The sequence below is a fragment of the Schistocerca nitens genome, chromosome 11 (genome assembly GCF_023898315.1).
Source record: "Schistocerca nitens isolate TAMUIC-IGC-003100 chromosome 11, iqSchNite1.1, whole genome shotgun sequence".
NCBI classification, from domain to species: domain Eukaryota; kingdom Metazoa; phylum Arthropoda; class Insecta; order Orthoptera; family Acrididae; genus Schistocerca; species Schistocerca nitens.
In genome coordinates, this window is record NC_064624.1 from 88,253,471 (window position 1) to 88,276,338 (window position 22,868).

The 22,868-nt window shown below is 38.7% G+C and overlaps 1 long non-coding RNA gene across 8 annotated transcripts in view; it reads right to left on the reverse strand.

Annotated features, from left to right (window-relative positions):
- Positions 1-13,484, reverse strand: part of LOC126212898 (uncharacterized) — a 1,289,673-nt gene extending 1,276,189 nt beyond the window's left edge. For 4 of the 8 annotated variants that reach the window (XR_007540973.1, XR_007540962.1, XR_007540974.1 and 1 more), the window contains exons 1-3: positions 13,348-13,484; positions 8,593-8,661; positions 2,305-2,373 (exon numbers count right to left, since the gene is read on the reverse strand). This is a non-coding gene — a long non-coding RNA (uncharacterized LOC126212898). Of the gene's footprint in view, positions 1-2,304; positions 2,374-8,592; positions 8,715-13,347 lie in introns of those variants that run through there. The other 4 variants (XR_007540969.1, XR_007540977.1, XR_007540975.1 and 1 more) reach the window with 2 other exon arrangements.
- Between the last annotated feature and the right edge of the window lie 9,384 nt (positions 13,485-22,868).

The following is a 22,868-nucleotide window of genomic DNA, read 5'->3' on the forward strand; positions in this document are numbered from 1 at the left end:
GATGCAGACAATGTATAAACACAGACATTTTATGATATTGCAGGGCCTGTGTTGTTAAAAGTATGATGCAATGTTCCTTTGGACATACATGCATGCCCAAAAGAACAAGCACTGTGCTGACCACAGCCCACATGGAATACACAAAACATATTTGCAGTTGCAAATACGGACAACCATCAGCTGTATAATGGAATGAAAACAACTAAAATTTGTGTCATACTGGAACTCGAACCTAGGTTTCCTGCTTTACACGAGCGGTCACCTTAACTGTTTTGGCTATCTGTGCACAACTCTTGGCCAGGCCCAAACTTCTATATGTACCCCACGTACTGGAATTTCTCTCTCTCTCTCTCTCTCTCTTTTGGCAAAATTCGCATCTATTTTTGTTGAGATTCATATTTCTTTTAATGATTAGATGCACATACCTCAAAGGTTGTCACGTGAGTGAAAATAAACAAAGCCTTATTTCTTTGAAACTGACTGCTACAGAAAGGTGCTGATTGGGAACTTCGTGACAGTAATGTTTGATTTTGCAAAAACTTCCAAAACCTTTTTCTTCCAAACTAGCCCATGTTTTCTTCATTTGGCTATATTTAAGAATTTAAAAATGATTGTTCTGTTGAAAAGCCACAGCTTTTTCCTGACAGTGAGCTGAATGCGTCTCTAATTTAAGGTGTTTCTGGACATTATCTCTCTTTTCTGCACAATTCGATGATAACAAAATCTACAAACTATTAATTTCTATCTTTTGTGGGCATTCGTAGGTGTGCGACCCATGCTTTACAATGCTACAGACAGAACAGACAAGGCAGTTAGCATAGAAGCAGAACTGAACATATCATAATGCTATGTTAACATTAGGAGAAGAATTTTGGCACATAGTGCAGACACTACAGGCTATAGTGACAGATGACCACAAGCATAAACAAACTAGAATTTTGACTGCCAGAGGGAAGAAGAGTGGTGTGCAGAAACAAACCCCGCCTCCCTTTCACATGGTAACAGCCAATAGTATTGTCAAAGGGATCACCCATCTCTTCTAACGTTGTAAGGTTCGTAATCGAAATCCGTAACAGATCAGGATTAGTAGCTTCACTTATTTCAAAATCAGAAAACAATAAGCAACATATGACAAAATATTTGGGGGAAAGCTACAGCTCAACTGCTCGCTGATGTTAGCGGACTATTGTTAACGACTCAGTGCAGGCCTGATATCTAGCAGTATTCGATACAACCACTGCTCAGAAGATACTCCTCCTAATTTGCCACTTTAGAAATGACCACATTAAACCATATTTTGGGCTTTTTTAACAAACAAAAGTACACATTTCTTTGTTATAAAATACTAGGTCCCACAGCTGAGTACTACATTGTATTACACAGCACGTATCTTAAATAGACCATTCAACCACCCACAACTGGCCTGGCATCAGATCATTTTGTGCATTGATGTGTTGTTGCATTTGTACACTTTCATTTTGCAGAAAGGTTCTTATACAAAATAACTTTTACAAATTGGCCTTCGCCAGAACATGCACAATACCATTAACCAAAAACTGGTTACATTTTCAATATTTTTATGCAGGAATCAAGCTATTTTAAATTATCTCTGATAAAATAGTTCATCTGGATACAATTTACTACAAAATAGCATCTAAAACGTAATTTTGCATTTTGAAGCAGAAACGTAAATTTTTCCAATCCCTATAAATTAAGTGCAAGAGTGCAGGTTGTGACGCACAGATGACGACATATGGAAGTGTTTCTTGTCATGGCTCCTGTACGGATAGTCAAAGTGGTTATGGTGACCTAACACATAAACCGGGAGATCTGGGTTTGAGTCCCAGAGATCCGGGTTTGAGTTCCAGTCCAGCACGAATTTTCTGCCATCTGATTTCTCCTGAAACTGCAGCTATTGCTGGTTGTGTCCTTTTTCCAGTAACTGAGCAACGACAGTCTTTTCATCTATTTACACATCTACAGTACTTCACTTGCCTGTCCCTGAACCACATGCACATCATCAAGTCCTCCAGCATTTAACAATAATTTTCTAGTTATGTGAAATCACTGTACACAACTGTATCATTTGCAAAGAGTCCCTTAGAAATATCTACCTAATCTGTGTGTGTATACACAGTACAATTGTGGCTTATTATAATGCGTATTCTCCAGTTTGACTTTCAACTATAGTATATAAGAAATTTTATGTATATGCGTTTTCTACTACTGGTAAATGAAATAGAATTAACAGTTATCTCATTACTTCAGTGTGTAACTGACAGTCAGTATTTCATGAATACTTACACCTTCCTCTTCTTTGAGGAATATCTGGACCGGTGAGAGTGTGGCTGCTTCATCCACTTGGTCATTTATCTGCAAGTGGAAAACAGATTAGTCAATGATCTTCATAAAAAAATAACACAAGGAACTTTTATACAAATTTTAAACGAAAAATAACCAAATACAGCCCACTGAACTTGGAAACTGAAGACAGAAATGGAAATACGTGCAAACAATTTCCAATATTTCCAAAACCATCTCAACTACGAAGAACACAGAAAAGTGATCTCGAAGAGCTCGACAACCAGCCCTAACTCTGAACCGTCCATCACTGAGGAATTACAGTCATTTCAAATCTCAAAAACCACATGGTCTCATAGAGACCAAATCGAGCTGAACTTTGAGGAAAAAATGTCACAGACGCTCACCACAACTTTTTTGAAGAAATATGAATACATGAAAAACCCCTGATGAATGGAAGACGGTCCTCATCCACCCACTCCATAAGAAAGTGTCCCAAGCAGATCACAACTATGGAGGAATCTCCCCCTAGACATAACATACAAGATACTCTCCACAGTCGTACTAAACAGAGCAAAATCCCAGTTAGACAATTAACTTGAAGTATATGAAATTGGCTTCAGGAAAGGAAGAGCCTGCCCAAAACAAACCCTAAACCTCAAAAACTTCATGACATACCAAAAATGAAGAGGAAAATGATGTGTTATGACTGTTATTGAGTTTTTAAAATCATGCAACTCAATACACCAGGAATCCCTTATATATACTAAAAGAATTAGCCCTAGATAACAAAAAATATAAATCCAATCACAGAGACCCTTATCATCACATATTCCAAAGCCAAATTCATGGGAGAACACTAACCCTTTTGAAATAAAAACTGGTATAAGCTAAGGAGATGGAATCCCCCACTGCTAGTTAAGTGCTCCCAAGAAAAACTTGTTGGACAGACGGGTACACAGAGATAGTGGAATCTGTCTAGGAGCACAAAAAAGGCATCAAAGCCAACTATCTAGCCTTTGCAGATGATATAACCCTACTAGCTGAGACCTGGGAAATAGCCAAAGAACAGACCCTTGAACAGAAAAAACAGGTCTCAAAACCCTCAAAAAGACCAATGTAACAACAAACATAAAAAACCCACCACTAAAATGTTGTGGCACAACAAAAAGTAGAGATAATCAAAGAACTCAAATACCTTGCAGAATCCATCAGCTGGAATGGGCTCGAGAAAAAGGCAATGGAAATTAGAAGTAAAGTTGATCTGGTCTTCTATCTCGCAAAAAACACATACAACAAAAGGTCCCTCTCACAGAATGCAAAAATAAGCATTGTAGCAGTGTAGTAGTCAAATCAGAAGCCCTGTATGCAGCTGAAACACTATCACCAGCCATGGCCTAGTTGAAAGACTGGAGATAGAAGAAACAAAGATATTAGAAACATTTCTTGACCCCAGATTTCACAACAATTAATCCGCACCAAAAATGCAACCCTTTACCAAACTACCGAAAAACTCTCAGACACAATTAAGACAAAAAGAATTCATTTTTATGGATGCATCTTCATTCTGAACCAAAATAGGTCAACTGAATAAATTATGACTACTTCTGCAGGAAAAAAATGGATTACTGAAATGGAAAAGGACTTCAGATAACTCCAAATCACAAGATCTATGTTCAAAAATAAAACGGAGAAAAAGAGAGAGGAGGAGAAGAACACAATGGGAGGGAGGGAGGGAGGGAGGGAGGGAGGGAAGGAGAGGGTGGGGGGTTCCAAAATCAAATCCAAACGAACATCCACGTCTCTGAAGAAGATAGGAAAGCAAGGTCAAATGAATGAAACAATACTGAGCTGCTAACAGAAAGGCACAAAACATTAAAAAGTGATTAATTTAACATATCGCAAAGTCGGGTGAAACAAAAATAAAAAGAAGACTCTGCCGTTATTATAATGTGTGGTTTCTAAATTTCCTCAATGTTAAGTGTGTTGTTGTTGATGATGTAGCCTTCAGTCCAAAGGTTGGTTTGATGCAAATCTCCATGCTAGTCCATGCTGAGCAAGCCTCTTCATCTATGCACGATACTGCAACCTACATCCATTAGAACCTGCTAGCAGTAGCCAAACCTTGGTCATTATCTCCAATTATTAACCCCCCCCCCCCATTACTTTCCCATTACCAAACTGGTGATTGCTCAGTATGAGTATTATTAACCATACGCTTCTTTTAGTGAAACCGAGCCACAAAACTCTTTTTTGGCGAATCTGATTAGTTATTCGATGTATCCACCTTATCTACAGCATCATTCCACAGCACCACATTTCAAATGTTTCTATTCTCTTCTTGTCTGAATTGTTTATCAACCATGTTTTATTTCAGCACCGGTCTACACACCAGACAAATACCCTCAGAAAGGACTTCCAAACACTTATACTTTTAGTTTGATGTTAACAAATTTCTCTTTTCCCAAAACACTTTTCTTCCTACTAACAATCTGCATTTTATATTCTCCTTCACTGACCATCATCAGCTTTTTGTTGCCCAGATAGAAAAACACATTTCATTTCCTAATCTAACTCCCTCAACATCACGATTCATCTACCTTCCACTGACCTTGTTTTACCTTCGATGGTGTTCATCTTACAGCCTCTGTTGAAGACATTACACATCCCACGCCACACTGCTCTTCCAACTAATTTGCCGACTCTGAAGAAATTACAGTGTCTTCGGCAAACCTCAGTTTTTATCTCTTCTTCCTGAACTTTAATTTCATTTAAGAATTCCTCCTTGGTTACCTTTACTGCATGCTCTACGTACATATTGAAACACATCGCGGATAGGCTACAACCCTGCCTCACTCCATTACCAACCACTATCTCCCTCTCACGTCGTTCAACTCTTTGTGACTGCCGTCTGATTTCTGTAATAGTTGCAGTTACCTGTTTGGTCACTATAATTTATCCCCATTATCTACAGAATTTCTAAGAGTATATTCCAGTCAACATTGTCAAAAGCATTCTCCGAATCTGCAAATTCTATAAATCCAGGTTTCCCTTTCTTTAACCAATCTTCAAATATAAATCACAGGGTCATTTTTTCCTCACATACCGCTACATTTCGCCACAACCTGCACTTACCTTCCCTGGGATCGGTTTCTACCAATTTTTCCATTCTTCTGTAAATTATTTGTGACAATATCATGAATTATTAACCAGAACAAATTTTCACTCTGTAGCTGAGTGTATGCCATTAGGAAACTTCCTGAGCCACAGGCTAAACAATGTCTCTGCAACACCCTTTCTTCCAGAAGTGTTAGTCCCACAGGTTTTGAATGAGAAGTTTGGAAGGTAGGAGATATACTGGCAGAGGTAAAGCTCTGAGAATGGCAAAGATCTCTGGTTTGAGCCCTGGTGCAGCGCACAGTTTTGATCTGCCAGGAAGGGGGGGGGGGATTTTTTCCCAAATTTCCCAGTTAAAAATAAACTTTCCCTGTGTTAAGTGACAGTATACTTTTCCTTGGCGCTGCCGAACTGACAAATCCTTTGAATTGTAAAGGTATTATATACAAACGTAGAACTTCCCGGTACGTCAGCAAAAAATAACTTGTTTTGGAAAAATATTTGATGCGCAGCATCATGTACAGCACATATTTTCAAATTACAAAAGTATAAATACGAATTCCACCAATTACAGCACGGTATCTTTCGAAGCACCGAAAACGAGATTGCGATGAGCCATTGCCACCAATCATAGCTCAAGTTACAGTACTCCCCAACCAATGACAGCAGATATTCAGAGCACAGGACTTGTGTTGTAGTCGGCCAATAGCAACATCACTGTTAAGTAGAGCGAATATGCAAATAGGAAAAGTTAATGGTTTAAATTAATATACATTCAGTATAGCTACATGAAAAGATAAGCTATCACCTACAATATACCAGTCATCGAAAGCTTTTTGCCTTTTTTTTTAGGATACGATGGATCCTTTGACAAGGACTCCAACTTTTCCATAGAAAAGCCAGTTACATGGAAAATTGCTCAAGATTTCACCTCGAACTGCTTTTGAAGGATAATTTTACTTTTTGCCACCGTTATTGCATAATTTGTAATCTATGACAGAAATAAAACAGATATGTAAAACTAAGCTTGTCCTTTTTTAGTGTGTTACCTTTCAAGATATATCAAACACAAATACGCTGATTGGTTGGTTGGTTGGTTGATTAGGGGGAAGGGACCAAACAGTGAGATCATCAGTCCCATCGGATAGGCTAAGGATGGGGAAGTCGGCCATGCCCTTTTATAAGGAACCATCCCAGCATCTGCCTGAAGCGATTTAGGGAAATCATGGGAAACCTAGCCAATGGCCTTGCTGCAGTCATAACACCGGTTCCTGTCAGGTCACCGAAGTTAAGCACTTTCGGGCTTGGCTAGTACTCGGATGGGTGACCATCTGGTCTGCCAAGCCCTGTGGGCAAGCGAGGTGCACTCAGCCCTTGTGAGGCAAACTGAGGAGCTACTTGATTGAGAAGTAGTGGCTTCCGTCTCGTAAACTGATATACGGCCGGGAGAGCGGTGTGCTGACCACGTGCCCCTCCATATCCGCATCCAGTGACGCCTGTGGGCTGAGGATGGCACGGCGGCCGTTTGGTACCGTTGAGCCATCCGAGGCCTGTTCGGAGAGTTTTTTTATGGAAAACCTAAATCAGAATGGCCAGACGCAGTCTGAACTGTCATCCTGCCGAATGGGAGACCAGTGTGCTAACCACTGTAAGGTGTTACTCAGTCTAATATGCTGGAAATATTTAAATAATGGCATAAATGGCTGGTCTTCTAGATTCAAAATTTTTCTACACGGCTGTCCCTCAAAGTGTTAAGTTTTGAGTGACAGTCAAACACTGTGTGATTTAAGAAATTAATCACAGATTCTCACATGCGACGTAAGTCATCTTGCATAATAGGAAATTTACTTCGTAAATAACACTTCTCAAACCACCATCCTCAATATTTTCCCATGACCTGTTATAAAAGTAAACTGTTGTGACATCATACTCATTGAAAGCAGTTTGTTGTTACAAAATATAACACAGTTTTCATCCTAAAGCCTTCAACACATTTTGCTGTTGGCAGACACTTGTGTGTGCACTTTATTTTGTAGTAAATGGTGCACTTTCTTTGCAACTAAAATTTTATTTTGGTGTTATTCTCTCATTTATGTTTTCTTTCTGCAATATTATCCTGCTGTAGTGGGCCAAAGTAAAATTTTTGTTACGAATATCAGTTCTTACTCGTCAAAATTGCAAAAATTTAACTGGAAACTAAAACAATGAAAAATTATCAGAAATCTTAAAGATTCCTGTGTTTTCCCCAGATTTCCCAGTTAGCCTGGGGTATATACACCCTGTGTCTATCCAGCAGCCTTGTTTCAACTTCAGTCTTTCACTGTAGCAGATATGATATGAAACTGCATCCATACAGCTTCTCTGCGATAGGTATAAGGAACAGAAGTAATATTTATTCCTTGAGAAAAACTTTCAATACCCAATATTGCATAAATTAGTCTTTATTGTGGACAACTGGTTTTGACAGTTCTAACTGTCATCCTCTGGTCTTCAAAAAATGTTTGTTATGAAACATGTTCCACTGTGAGCTTGTACCTTATGCCACACTGTCATTGCACTGCTTAAAAAGCAGGCCATTATACATAATTTTGTCAAAAATAAAACCATTTACAGTTAAAAAGTACCTCGTGCACACGAGCACGTTTGCATACGTAGTGCTCGCAGAGGCTTGTTAATTCTTGAAGCACATGATATACAGCAAAATGCACATCTGTTTATGTTTGCAGAAATGATCCACACATTGTGGATCCACACCTCAGCCAAAGTATATGGTGCAACTACAGTTTAATGTATATTGTACATTTTAAGACTTAACCAGCCTCTGCGAGTGCTATGTATGTGAACATGCTTGTGTGCACAAGCTGCTTTTTTAACTGTAAATGGTTTTGTTTTTGAAAAACCTATGTATAATGTGCTGGCTTTTATCCATAAACTACAAATTCACAATGGCACATGTTTCGTCACAGAAATTTCTTAAGACCAGAAAACGACAGCTCCAACTGTTGAAACCGACTGTCAACAATACAGACTAACTTCTGTGATCTTTGCTAATGAAAGCTTTTTCCCCCTCACGAAACACAGACTGCGTCATCCAAGTTCTCAACATGACAGAATTCAGTCAATATTCACATTACTGCAGTGCATACTCGACAGTCAATGTTTCAGAATACTTACAAACTGCACTTCTTTGACAAATGTCTGGACTGATGGAAGTGGTACAACTTCATCTCATTGGCCAGGTATCTGAAAGCGGAAAAAAAGGTCACTCAATTATCTGTCCTCTTTTCTTTATTTCCTCCTTTTTTTCTTTAAATTGGTTTTATTCGTACAGCCATCTTACAAACGGTTTGTTGTTCTTTTTTTCCCTTTCTTTTTTTAAAAAAATCAACATTACACAATATTGTAAGGGCATTTAGATATGAAGTTACAAATTCTCATACACAGTGTTCAATGGGTACAGTGGATAAGAATGACTGTTGTTATTGTCAAAAGTATGATCATATGGTGTATAAAGTGAAACTCGAGACTGGATTGAGGACTTTTTGGTAGGGAGAACATAGCGTATGATCTCGGATGGAGAGTCATCGTCAGATGTAAAGTAACTTCGGGTATGCCCCAGGGAAGTTTGTAGCGACCCTTGCTATATGTGTTGTACATTAATGGCCTTTTAGACAATATTAATATAACAATGGAAATAATCAATTATTGATAATACAATGTAATGCCACTGGCTCTGAAAGCTTGCAAAAGTCAAATCCTTTTGTGTGTGTGTTCCCCTGCCGCCGCTTGGTGAGTAGGCAATATTAATAGTAACATCAGACTTTTTGCAGATGCTGCAGTTACCTATGTTGGAGTACTGTCTGAAAGAAGCTGCATAAATATTCAGTGAGATCTTGACGAGATTGCAAAGAGGTGCAAAGATTGGAAACTTGCTTTAAAGGTTCAGAAGTGTAAAATTTTGCACTTCACAAAATGAAAAAAATGTAGAATCCTACGACTATAACATCAGTAAGTTACTGTTGGGAATCAGCCAGCTCATACAAATACCTGGGTGCAACACTTTGAACGGATATGAAATGGAATAATCACAAAGGTTCAGTCACGGGTAAAGCAGATGGCAGGATCCTGGGGAAGTTAATCAGTCTACAAAGGAGATTGCTTGCAAATCACTCGTGCAACTGGTTCTAGAATATTGATCAAGTGTGTGGGCTCCGTACCAGAAAGGACTAATGAGGGATAATGAATGTGTACAGAGAAGGGCAGCACAAATGGTCACAGATTTGTTTAATCCACGGGAGTGTGTCACAGAGATACACAAGGAACTGAAATGGCAGACTCTTGAGGATATACATAAACTATCCCAAGAAAATCTATTAAGAATGCTTCAAGAACCAGCTTTCAATGATAACTCTAGGGATATACTACAACCCGCTATGTATTGCTCACACAGGGATTGTGAGGATAAGATTAGAATAATTACTGCATGCACAGAGGCATTCAAACAGCCATTCTTCCCATGCTACTTATGTGAATGGAACAGGAAGAAACCCTAATAACTGATACAATGGGACATGCCCTCTGTCATGCACCTCACAATGGTATGCAGAGTGTAGATGTTGATGTAGGTGTCGATGACAAGTACGACACACAGTAGTCTGATTGGCAGCATTTAATTGTTGAAATATTCTTCTTATATTGCATAGGTTTCTTCCATCTCATTTTACACTAAAAATCCTGAACTTACAGGACTGAATATTTTAGTTGCTCTGATAAAGGCACTGGCATATCTAAGGCAAGGCTTATCATTCTCATAACAAGCCAGCTGATTACTCACCACTGCACAGTTATTTATTTATGCAAGTCCTCTATTAAACAAATTTTGAAATGTACAAGTACTGTCTACCAATTATAGAGCAACATATTTTACACACTCAATGCACTGTAACATAAAACTTGACTATAAACAATATTTTTAGCTTCCTCTCTGGGAGAGAAATACATAAATTTTTGGGCAAATTTAATTTTGCAGAAGCAACACGTTGCTGTCGGGGTCATCAATCTCGACACTGGCCTGATGGACATCTCCATGCTACTTTATCCTGTGCAAGCCTCTTCATCTCATACTAACTTCTGCAGCCTACATCTTTCCGAACCTGCTTACTGTATTCCTCTCTTGGTCTCCCTCTACGATTTTTACCCACCACACTTTAGTGATCCCTTGATGTCTCAGAATGAGTCCCCTCAACTGATCCCTTCTTTCAGTCAAATTGTGCCTTTCAGTCAAGTTGTGCCGCAAACTTCTTTTCTCTCCAACTCTGTCCAGTACCTCCTCATTAGTTACGCATCTAATCTTACGCATTCATGTGTAGCACCACATTTCAAAAACTTCTATTCTTGTCTAAACTGTTAACAGTTCATTTTTCACTGCCCTACATGGCTACACTTGAGACAAATATTTTCAGAAAAGATTTCCTAACACTTAAATCTGTATTCGATGTTAACAAATTTCTCTTTTTCAGAAAATGCAACAATGGAAAATCCAGGATGAAATGTAACAATATTATGAAAAGCAAAGTTGCTACTCACCATATATTAGATACGCTTTATTTTCTTGTGACAGTCTTTTTTTTTTGTGCCTATTTGTGGCTCAGCATCTCCACTGCGTGGTGAGTAGCAACTTTCCTTTTCATAATCTTCTTCAGAAAAGCTTTTCTTGCCATTGCCAGCCAACATTTTATATCTCCTCTACTATGACAGTCTACAGTCATTTTTCTGCCCAAATAGCAAAACTTATCTACTACTTTCAGTGTCCTGCTTCCTAATCTAATTTTCTCACCATCACCTGATTTAATTTGACTACATTTAATTTCCTCACAATTGCCTGATTTAATTTGATCATATTCCACTATCCTTTTTTTGCTTTTGTTGCTGTTCATTGTATATTCCACTCATTTCGTTAAACTCCTCTTCCAAGTACTTTCCTGTTTCTGACAGAATTGCAATCTCATTGACAAAGTTCAAGGTCTTTACTTCTTCTCCTTGGACTTTAATTCCTACTCCTACTTTTTCTATGGTTTTCTTTACTGCTTGTTCAACGTACGGACTAAATAACATCATGGGTAGGCTACAACATTGTCTCACTCCCTTCCCAACTACTCCTTCCCTTTGATGCCCCTAGACTTTTATAATTGCTCTCTGGTTTTCTGTATAAGTTGTAAATAGCCCTTTGCTCCCTGTATTTTATCACCACTACCTTCAGAATTTCAAAGGGAGTATTCCAGTCAACACTGTGTAAGTCTACAAATGCTATAAATGTATGTCTGACTTTCCTTAACCTATCTTCTAAGATAAGTTATAGGCCTCGTGTGTGCCTACATTTCTCCGAAATCCAAACTGATCCTCCCCGACGTTGGCTTCTACCAGTTTCCCCATTCTACTGCAAATAATTCCTGTTAGTATTTTACAACTATTACTTATTAAATGATATTTTGATAATTTTCGCTCCTGTCAGTAGCTACATTCTTTGGAACTGCAATTATTACATTCTAATTGGAGACTGAGGTTATTTCGCCTGTTGCATACATCTTGCACTCCAGATAGAGTTTTGTCAGGTGTGGCTCCCCCAAGGCTACCAGTAGTTGGATCTCATCTACTCCCAGGACCTTGTTTCGAATTAGGTCTTTCAGTGCTGTCGAATTTGGCTCCCCCAAGGCTACCAGTAGTTGGATCTCATCTGCTCCCAGGACCTTGTTTCGAATTAGGTCTTTCAGTGCTCTGTCGAATTCTTCTCATAGTATAGTATCTCCCATCTCATCTGATCTACGTCATTTTCTATTTCTGTAATATTGCCTTCAAGTTCACCTCTCTTGTAGAGACCTTATACATACTCCTCCACCTTTCAGCTTTCCCTTCTTTGCTTATGGCTGGTTTTCCATCTGAGGACACACCATATAGTTTTTCAAATAAACCAACTTCCCCACTTGATTATAGTTTCTTGTTTAACACAGACCTAGTATCAACTAGATGCAGTATAAATGTAGGTTTACCTGTGCCTCTTTGTGTTTAGGAAGATGAACAATTTCTCAGAAAATACCACAATAGAAAAAAAGAAAGAAAGAAAAAAGCTTCTACATTTCAACACTTCTAGAACATTCTCCATAACTGTAGTTAAAAGTGCAATACATCAGCCCCCAAATACTAACAGACAATAATCAGGGTTGCCACAAATTTCCAAGATATTTCCCTGATTTCCGGACAAGTTTTAGCACTTTCCCATGACAAATTTTGAGATCTCAAAGGTAAGTTAAGACATAAGTTGACAATCTGTCTTTGCGGCTATGGTACAATAGTGCAAATGAGGAAATATTTTAAAAAGCTAGCCATCAGATGGGGTTTCCGGATGTGAGCAAAAATCTTAAGTACTAACATCAAACTCTTTTGTAATGAACCGTTTTTAGATGGAGAAACCAAGCCAAATGGTATATGTGTTTCATTCAGACCACTGATATTATTTTACTTCAATAAAACAAAACACATATTGTGATAAAAATGCATATTTCCTTGGAGTTGCAAGACAGATTTAAAATACCTTCACTGATTTCAGAAATAACCTCAGGAAAAAGCTGGCCTCTTGAAAGAAGTGTATAAGGTGGGAAAGAATTGTGTAAAGCAACACTGCAGGGGACCCCCAATGAAATATCGGTTCTACAATGTTCGTTATTGTCGGTTATTACCCACTGTGCTATATCTATTATTTTACAGGTATTCAGGGATTTTTCTTTCGAGAAATATACAAGCACAAACCGCCAGCAACTGGCATAATCTTTTTCTTCTTATTTTCCACGCTTTCTAGCATATACAGTACTTTTAAGTGCCAAAATGAACTATAACAAATAAAATGTCTATAAAATGCCACACTGTACAACATACTTATGACGAGACAGTTGTAATCCCTGAAGTCCATCGCCCACGGCCTCTGGCCTGCCGGGGAACACCACAGTCCTGGGCCCACGGATAAACCGAGAAAATCTGCTGCATTACGTCACACACAAACAGACCCAGCCTGCGGGCAGGTCGGTGAGACTGGATCCGACAAGCAGGGCTTGCACCTCAGTGGGAACCAAATGGCTTTAGGTTGGCAGGCCCGATCCGTTACAGATACCTACAGGAGCAGCCTGCACTTTTGGCCCACCTCGGAAATCCCGCGCACGGCCAGCTCTTCACGAGCAACAGACAGCTAGTTGAAGAAATGAGACCATGGTGATCAATCCGTGCAACAGGTAACTTGCTCAAATACTCTGAGAATCAATAATAATGAGGATAGGTAGTACGGTAACTCACCATAAAGATGATTGCTGAGGCTCAGACAGACATGTAGGAAAAACAATCACACTCTCTCAACTAAATGTTAATCCTAAGTATTTGTCACAAAATGAGAGAGCGCGCGCCCACACACACGCACACACACACACACACACACACACACACACACTCTCTCTCTCTCTCTCTCTCTCTCTCTCTCCACTCAGACACAACTCAGTCACACATAACCTCTGTCTCCGGCCACTGCTTCTGCAGTTTCTGAGAATCAGGCCCAAATAAACTACTACTCTTGCCTCCCTGGCTCTCATTGGCAGCTGCTAGGCTAGGGGCAAGAAGTGGTGGCAGCACTGACTGCAAGCTGAGGGGAGTGGTAGGAAGGGAAGAAGCAGTGGCAATGAGGAAGTAAGGAAGCGGCGCACACACTCGGCTGCTCCCAGCCGCGATGATGCACGACACCTCAGTAAACACCAACCATTTCATTTTCTGAGACAAAACCAAATATTTCCAGTGTTGTTTTTTTTTCACATTTCCCTCATGTGTTTGAAATTCCCTGATATTCCCTGATTTCCATAATCTGTGTCAATCCTGATAATATTGGAATTTTCAATGATGTTTACCCAGCCCCCCATTTCCGATCCTCCTATTGATGGTCATAGTAGCCTCTACACCCATTCACAAACTCACAGCCTGTGAGTTCCCTCCGTGCTCTTAAAGCTCACTGAAAATGGAGTGCTGTTTGTCACATCCTTTTTAAAAACTTCAGAGAACACAGACAGCATAGGAATGGGTCTAAAATTCCCCTACATTATCCTTTTCTCATAGAGCAGTTCATACAACTGACCATTCACAAAGCAAAAATTACAAATGTGGCTAATTACTGGGCTAACATATGTGCCACAGCATTTACATATTCTGCTACACATCCCATTATAATCCACGGGAATCCTCAGTCTTCGGCAATTTAATTAGTGACTCGATCTCCCCATTGTCAGTACCACAGAGCTGTAATTTGTGTAGCAGTTATGGAAAGCCATTTTCTAAGAGTTGAATTACTCCCTACAGAAACTAAGTTTTAATTTAATTCAATAGCTGTTTTTAGAAAGTGACTCTGTAAGTGTAACAAAATGGCAAAGCTATCATAGTTGTGGCACTGCTGTCCACTGACCCTGTGTAATGTGCGTGAATTTTACTGAGAATTTTCCGAGAAGAGAAGAGGAAACTGATTTCGAAATTTAAGTGCCGAGACAAGTCATCCACCAAGAAACAGTTGCGGTTCTGCATTAATCCTGACAAGATTTGACTGTATGTTTATTGAACAAAAATTTGGAAATTGGTATGATAAAGATAATATTTGAATAACACAGTTTGGAAATGGTAGGAGTAAACTTAGTAAAGACTTCTAGAAATTTTTGAGAACAATTCTCATGGAGAAACATCAGACTGGCTAACCGTACTTCAAGAATGGATAAAAAACTGTCTCAACCACAATAAAACATTTGTTTAAAAGTGTTACCGGTTTCAGTCAGAATGTGACCATCTTCAGACCATTTATATGACGACGGTAGGCGGTGGCGCTGTGCTGAACGGGACAGGTGTTATGACTCCACAAAGTGAGTTTTTGACATTCATGGAGTAATAACACCAGCTCCATTCACTGCCACTACCTAGCCTCATGGTATAAATCTTTTGAAGATGGTCACATTGCAACCGAAACTGAATAACATTGTAAACAAATGTTTTATTGCAGTCGAAACTGTTTTTAATTCATTTTTAAAGTAAGAGTTTTGTCTACTGTGTGTATTCCAGTGATGTAATGATATAAAAAAATAAGAGAGTTTTATAACAATTAAGCATGAAATGAAAGGATGTTTCAATATTTGTAATTAATAATTTTCAATAGTCTATAATTTAAATGTTAAGCATAAATGACTTTTTGCAACCAAATGTGGTTGACCACAGTGAACTTCTGACTAGGGCAGTTTGCTCAGATGACTTGCTGAGCCGAGAGCATGTGAGGTGTTTTGGGGTCTTTTGTCAGTGGACGCCAATCTGGTAATGTTGTTTAGGCAGCAAAATGCTACTCGTGCATGAGTGTTGAGTAAAGAATTTTGGAAGTTAATGTTTTAATGTTCAAACTGAAACATATAAGTGTTTCTTTCAGTGGTTCTGAGGTATCAGTAGATGGCATCCTTTTGTGCACGACTTAACTTTTTTTTTTAGATTCACATATATAGTTTATCCAAAGACTGTAAGTCATTTGGCCTATTTCATTTGTTCTTGTTATAATATTGAACAAGTTCCAGCATCTTGATATCGTAAGATCTCATCTTTCATTTTATATTTGGTGTCAACGAATCCTGTGTCGAGGTGTTAGAGCTCGAAATCTGAAACATTGTGAATAAATCAAGTGTTTCAAAAGTCTTGTTTACATTCATCAGAATTGCCCTGATTCCAGCTGTTTAAATATATCACTCAATGTATTTTTTAAAAATTCACTGACTTCATTTCATTGGCTACTTGTTTAAAATTAAAATGTGCACTTAAGGACGTAACTGCAATGGTGGACAACCACTCCCCTCCGTAGATGAACTGTCTGCTACTCATTAGGTTGTTCAGTCACCCATTTGGTGGGGAAGTAAAGTTGGATCGTTTGGTATGCACATGGGGTACTTATTAGTGCATGCTACTACTGCTTATGTTGCAACTTAAGCACTGTACATATACCTGACTTAACAGTAACAAAATCAGCAGATATGTAGATGGCACATTCATAATATATAATCAAACTGAAGAGCAAATAGAAATGTTGTTATGTGGATTCAACAGCTTTCATAAGAACAGCCATTTCACACAGAGAGAACACCAGAAAGATAACAATATAAACTTCTTTCACATGACAATAACACATACAAAGCAGACCCTGAACATCAATGTGCACAGAAACCAACACAAACAATCACTGTCACTGCAAATCCCCCCACCACACACACACACCAACACATGCAAAACAATCTGCATTCACTGCTTTCTTAAACAGAATACAGAAATTCCCAATTCGTGCTGGCGACAATGACCCACAAACACACACAATCAAATAGATTTCACAAAACAATGGCTATGATGAATATGAACTAGGTGCGCTATCACAACACATACCAGAAAACTAACTGACAGGGCCATCAGCCAACATACAAAAACCCAACTGTATAACTATACCACAATTCAGAGCCATTTTATACAAAACAGCCAACCTGTTCGAAAGCAGAGGTATCAGGATCACTTCTGCCAACAACAACTTAACTGGTTCATGACATCTCACAATCAACAGAAGAACTGAGCAAATTACAAACTTACAGAGCTATATGCAGTCATTGCAACTACTGTAATACTACAGTGATCAAATGGGCAGAAATTTTAAAACCCATTTTAAAGAACTTGTTGACTGTTTCAGACTTGATGAACCTAAGAAGTCAGCCACAGCAAAACACATGGACAAAACAGGCCACAGTGTTTGTTGCAACAGCATAATTTCTAAAAGAGCTGGAAAATGGCCATCTCGGAGGAAATGGATGAGTCATCCACATTAAAAGTTGAAAAACAAGATCGTAAATGAAACAGTGGAGTGTAAGAACCCACATTTCTTGACCAACTTCAATTCAATAGAAAACATATACACATTAAGATCATATACAAACCTAGGTCCCAGCAACATCTTTGAAATTCTTTAAAATAAAATTTTATAGTGTCATTTCTAAACTAAAATTGTCACAGTCTCCCATTCTGTAATATATGTTGTCGAGCAATATCAGTGATGTGACAGTATAATATGTAGAATGCATCGCAAGTGACTGCCAACAGCCAGGTAGACATACTGATAGGTAGATAAAAACACAGTTTGTTCTGACTGCCATGTTGGTTTGCTCCACAGTCAAGTTCTTTTGCGATATCGTGTTTCAAGTTACCTTCAGGAATTTGTCAACGATGGCTAACAACTTCATAGAAATGGAGGTTGCTGAACACATCGTAAGAAGACAGCCACTTCAGATGAACAAAGTGAGTTGTTATTTAAAATTTTTCCATGTGAACAGCAGACCAACAAACAAAGAGGCATCGCCTCTTATTAAGCTATCCTTCTGTTTCTCTGCAGGATGCCCACAGCAGCTGCCAAGACTACACACATAAACTTTAACATCTACGCACCCTTGCGCTAAATATTTTTCTACTGCCACTGCAGCTCAATGATGATGCCCAACTTCAAAGTATGTTGCTAATTAAATAATTTCAGTAGTCAACACATTTTGTGACTGGTAGCAGTATTCCAAAAACCTTCTCATATTTAAGAAACACACAGTAGCAAAAAGCCTTGTTGCACATCATATCCTGGCCACATACGTGTCCTTGTCGTGTTCGCCATTGTGGGTGCTACACTAGGTTTCTGGTATTCTGGCGACGGGGGCTACGGTTCCCCAGGGAGAGGGCTGAAATATCCATAACCCTTCTACATGTACAAGCAGAGCGAGGGAAAAATGACTGTCCACATGCCTCCTTAAGGGTCCTAATTTCTCTTATCTTCGTGGTCCTTACATGAAATGTACATCTGTGGCAGTAGGATCAATCTGCAGTCAGCTTCAGATGCCGGTCCTCTAAATATTCTCAACAGTGTTCCTCGAAAAGCGTGTCACCTTCCCTCCAGGGATTCCCATTTGAGTTCGAGTTCCCGAAACATCTCCATAATACTTGCAGGCTGATCGAACCTACTAGTAACAAATCTAGCAGCCCACACCTGCATTGCTCCAATGTATTCATTTAATTCTCCCTGGTGCACATCCCTGGCACTCTAGAATAGGTTACTCAAGAACAGGTCGCACTAGCACCCTATATGCTGTCGCCTTTACAGATGAACCACACTTCCCCAAAATTCTCTCTATAAACTCGAGTCAAGCATTTGCCTTTCCTACTACAATCCTTACATGCTCATTCTATTTCAGATCACTTTGCAATGTTACACCTCGATATTTAAACAACATGACTGTCAAGCAATGCACTACTAATGCTATAATCAAACATTACAGGTTTGTTTTTCTTGCTCATTTACATTAACTCATATATTTCTACTTTTAGAGGTAGCTGCTTTTCATCACACCAACTAGAAATATAGTCTAAGTCATACTGTATCCTCCTACAGTCACTCAGTGATGATACTATCCCATACACTACAGCATCATCTGCTAACAGCCACAGATTGCTGCTCACCCTATCTGCCAGATCATTTTTGTATACAGAAAATAACATAGCTCCTATTACACTTCCCTGGGTCACTCCCGATGACACGCTCATCATCGAGAACAACATACTGTGTTCCGTTACTTATGAGCCTCTCATGAGAACCTATTCCATATGCTCGTATCTCCATTAACAGTCTGTAGTGAGGCACTGTGTCAAATGTTTTTTTAGAAATCTAGGAATATGGAATCTACACCCTGCCCTTCATCCACAGTTCAAAGGATATCATATGGGAAAAGGAAAAGCCAAGTTTCACATGACACATGAGTGATGCTTTCTAAAACTGTGCTGACTGAGGGACACAAGCATTTCAGTATTCAAGAAATTTATTACGTTTGAATTGAAAATACATTCAGGAACTCTGTAGCAAATCAATGTTAAAGATATTAGTATGTAATTTTGTGGATCGGTTCTTCAACCTTTCTTACATACAGGAGCCACTTACGCTTTTTTCCACTCACTTTAGACTTTGAGTTGGGCAGGAGATTCACGATAAATGCAAGCTAAGTACAGGACCAATGCCGTAGAGTACTCTTTGAAACCAACCTGGTGACACTTGTTTTCAGCTGTTTCCCTTGTTTCTCTATGCCAGAGGTACACTTCGAGACATCCTGCTATTTCATATTTACAACACAAATCGAACATTATTTCTCACAAAATATTATTATATTAACTTCCACATACAAATACAATCGCAATCATTATATTTTACTTTCATTAAAGTACCATCCTTTGGATTTAATGAATGTCTCACAAAGTTGAAGCATGTGGTCAATCAGATTTTGTAGGTATCGTGGATCTATATGATTCCACACATCCTTGACAATACTTCAGAGATATCCTTTGCTGGATATATTAACTTCCATGATATATCTGTACACTTCATCCCAGACTATTTCAATGGGATTACAATCAGGGCTTTGAGACAGCCATACCATATCATTCAGTACTTTCTGTTCTTCCTTTGATGAAATGCAGTTCTACAGTATGCTGACCAATGTTTTGGGTCATTATCCTGTTTTACAGTGAACCCCTTCCCTATTAAGTGCAATCCACTTCATATTGCCCGATACTGAAGTATGCGGTGGTACTGCTTCTGATCCATACACCCCTCCATTTTCACTATGTCACCAACTCTATCCCCAGTTCGGAATTCTTGAAACCGAGGAGTCGGCCGATAGCATTTGTAGGGTTTGCAGGAGGAGGCTAGTGCTGTCTGGGGTGGAGCTGGTGTTCCAAAGTATTCACCATCAACAGTTACCTTCAAATCCTGGAAAGACTACAACAATAGGAGGTGTATTTCTGAGTGTGGGTGTGAATTCTGTCCTGTCATTTTGCGAACACACATACACTACATATGCGCATGCCTTATATCACATAGCAGATCCATAAATTCCAACTGTTTTCATGGAAACTGAGTGTGGTATTTTTGTGCAACTTTTTCCTTTATGACTCTAAACTGTTCACCATTTTTGTCTTTGTGTATATTTTTGACACAAGTCGGTATGAACCAGCTGGAGGTGGAGTCATAAGTGTATGCTATGTACACAATCCAGTCCCACTGTTGAATCTCAGATTTATTCCCGACTGTAGTTAGATATGAGGCTTTCTGGAGACTTCTCACATTGTTGGGAGGTGAAGGCTATTTTAAAATGAAGACTGAAAAAGCCATTATTCAACTGAGATTCAATCCCACACCTCTTGGTTTTTAGGCATGCACTTTACCATTAAACCACCAGGTCCAACATGTACTTGGATAGTTCACCTACAGATAGCAAATATATATATATATATATATATATATATATATATATATATATATATATATATATGTGTCATATATGGTGATATCTTTTGATTGCAATTAGTTAGAAACTTAAATTATTTACACAGTCAAGGAACCATAGAGCTTAGTACTTGACATAACTTTCATTGTCATACCTATACCTGCTCCTGAGGAAAAGGTGTCTTGACAGGCAGGCGAACAGCATACTGGGGCCAATAAATAGCAAAAAAATATTGCTTTATGTGACATAGTAAGAACTCAACAGTTTCTGGATTTTATTCCTTTACTTGTACTGTGAAACCGTGCTTCTTGCCAAATTTTACTATTGTACGTCAATGTAAAGCACGCTATAGGATTTGACGAGTGGATTTGTGGGTGTTAAATATGCGAAATAAGTGGCCATACTGCACTGACTTCGAGAAGCTTAAATATTTTACATTGCCAAGGAACCATAGTAGCTGACAAAAAATTTCAACTTGGCACACTTGATACCTGTACCCATTCCCGGAAAAAAGGAGTCTCAACAGATGGACCAATGTTGGGGCCACTCCTGTTCCTTATTTATATAAATGATATGCCCTCTAGTATTACGGGTAACTGGAATTGTAAACCTTGACCTTGGTCAGACACTTAATCATTGATCAGATAGTCAAACAAATATAAGGAGTCTTCTATTAAAAGAATCCACTGGTTTGGACAGTCACGTAGAGATTATCCGGGCGAAGACACCATTCGGATACGGTGGGGTGTCACGTAGAGTACAAAGGCGAGTCTGAGCACCTAGCGATGCACTGAATGAACACACAAGCAACATATTCCACATAAGAAGGTGCTAAAATTAATTCTTTAAGGAAAGTTGGTAAATTGAAACATTTAACAGATGTCTTAGATCAACAGAACATAGTTATCACGGCCCTTCAAGAGTTAACCGGGACACTATCGAATCAGGGGGATATCGAATTTATAAGGGACCACCAGGAGAAAGGGTAATAGAAAATCTTCCCCAATTTGGTGTGGGTTTCTTGGTACACAATAGAATATTTGATTCCATTGACGATCTTTCGTCCAATTCCTCAAGAATGGCATTATTAAGGTGGAAAACAAAAGATACACACTGATAAATATTCATGCTCCAACTAATGTTGAAAATAGAACTGACAAGGATGGAACAGAAAAATTCTGGGATGAACTTGATCAACTAGTAAGGACCATACTAGAAACTAACATTAAAATTCTGCTTGGAGACTGTAATGCGAAGACAAGACGAGAGAAGGAATTTCGAGGTGTGGTGGGGCGATGGCCAGCTCATAAACTTATGAACAGGAATGAGGAACGGTTAATTGAATTTTATACTACAAATGGATTGGTGTTTAAGACAACAAGGTTTAAGAGAAGATCACATAAGTTAATGACATGGAAATGTCCTAACGTCAAGCTAGTAGAGTTCCAGATAGATGTGGCGATGGATCAGAAATACCATAAGGAAGTCTATTATAAGTGCTGCGTGGCGTTGATGTTTATTCAGACCACCACATTTCTAAAATTAAAATCTAACTGAAACCTAAAAGAAAAAGCAAACCTCAAAAGTTAGATACAAAGAGAACATATGATCCTAGTTATAATATTAATAATCAAATATATTACGAGAGATCAAGAATACCTTTAAGTGACAATCTAGAAGCCACTGTCAATTGATTAAAAGCCTTAGCTGAAGAAGTAGCTCCTGTATGGAAACGCAAGAAACATGCTTGGTGGAATGAGGAATGCGATGTAGTGATTCAATGTAAACATAAGACCTGGTTAAATTACCAACAAAAGAGAACTGAAAGCTCCAGGGAGGAATTATTAAATGCTAGATGATCAACTGCCAAAGAAATCAGTTGGGTCAAAAGGCAATTCCATAAGGAATCGCTAAAAATCTATTGAGGATGCTTTCAATCACCACAAAACCAGACATTACTAACAGACATTCAAACAGTACCAGTCGAAATACACTCCACCTACTCTTATGATGAAGGATACAAACAGAAAGGTAGCACACAACAATTATGAATATTGA